This window comes from Anomaloglossus baeobatrachus, chromosome 10, assembly GCF_048569485.1.
Source record: "Anomaloglossus baeobatrachus isolate aAnoBae1 chromosome 10, aAnoBae1.hap1, whole genome shotgun sequence".
Classification (NCBI taxonomy): domain Eukaryota; kingdom Metazoa; phylum Chordata; class Amphibia; order Anura; family Aromobatidae; genus Anomaloglossus; species Anomaloglossus baeobatrachus.
In genome coordinates, this window is record NC_134362.1 from 45,569,171 (window position 1) to 45,570,174 (window position 1,004).

The 1,004-nt window shown below is 45.7% G+C and overlaps 1 protein-coding gene across 1 annotated transcript in view; it reads left to right on the top strand.

Annotated features, from left to right (window-relative positions):
* Window positions 1–513: 513 nt before the first annotated feature.
* SART1 (spliceosome associated factor 1, recruiter of U4/U6.U5 tri-snRNP) overlaps window positions 514–1,004 on the top strand; it is a 149,307-nt gene continuing 148,816 nt past the window's right edge. The window contains exon 1 of the mRNA XM_075326488.1: window positions 514–594. The gene's annotated coding sequence lies outside the window, so the exon portion shown is untranslated. The remainder of the gene's footprint in view (window positions 595–1,004) is intronic.

The window sequence follows — 1,004 nt, forward strand, 5'->3', positions numbered from 1 at the left end:
CCCACTGGTGGTGGCCTCAGCTTATAGGGCAAAAAAGTGGTGACAGGTTCCCTTTAAGGTACAATATGGGGCAGAATGAATGGTTTCATTCAAAAGTACAACTGATCCCGCAAAAAACAAGCCTCATATGGCTATATTGATGGAAGAATAAAAAGTTATGGCTCTTGGAAGGAGGGGAGGGAAAAAAAAGAAAAAAAGAAAAGGAATAGTGCCCCGGGGGGTGAAAGGATTAATATAAGGGAGGGGCGATTTGAAATTCTATACTTTTTTTTCTATATGTTATTTTTTAAAACCTTATATAATTGCACTTTTTTATACAGGAATCCCCACATATCTAGAGCCGCCTTTATATGTGCCGCCATAACTATAAATATTGAATTATTTGTACAGATATTTATAAAATAAACAAATAAACACAACAAAAACAAACACAGGCGGAAGCTGTGACCACGTGCTGGTCGCCCCGGAAGTGATACGTGGCTGCGCTCGGGTGACGCGTGACGCACTTCCTCAAGCGCCGGTTGCTGTGGTGACGTCACCAACGCGACTCCTGTGGTTGCCATCTTGTAGGACGGAAGCAGGACGCTGCTATAAGTAAGTGTACGGTGACAGACGGTGAGACCGGGGCTGTGTGTGGAGGGAGCTGGTGTCCGGTGTGTGATGTGGGGGAGGGTTTCGGGTGTGTGTCAGTGCGGGCGGCGGCATGTCCTTGCTCCTGTATTATCACCTCTATATCCTGCCATTATGTGTACGGTGCCTCTGTGCTCGGTGGAGGTGACGTTCCTGGGTGCAGTGTGTGGCTGCTGCTCTTTACTGTCCTATTGTGCCACCTCCATATTGATCTGTGATGATCCCCATCATGACGGCATTTGTTACTGCTCACTTTTTGCATAAGTTTTCACACCCTCTATGTACTTAAGTGACTGTACAACCTGTATATACAGGGGGACTATAAGAGATCATCAGGTTTCAGGCAGATATATTCCAATATGTATTCCATGCAC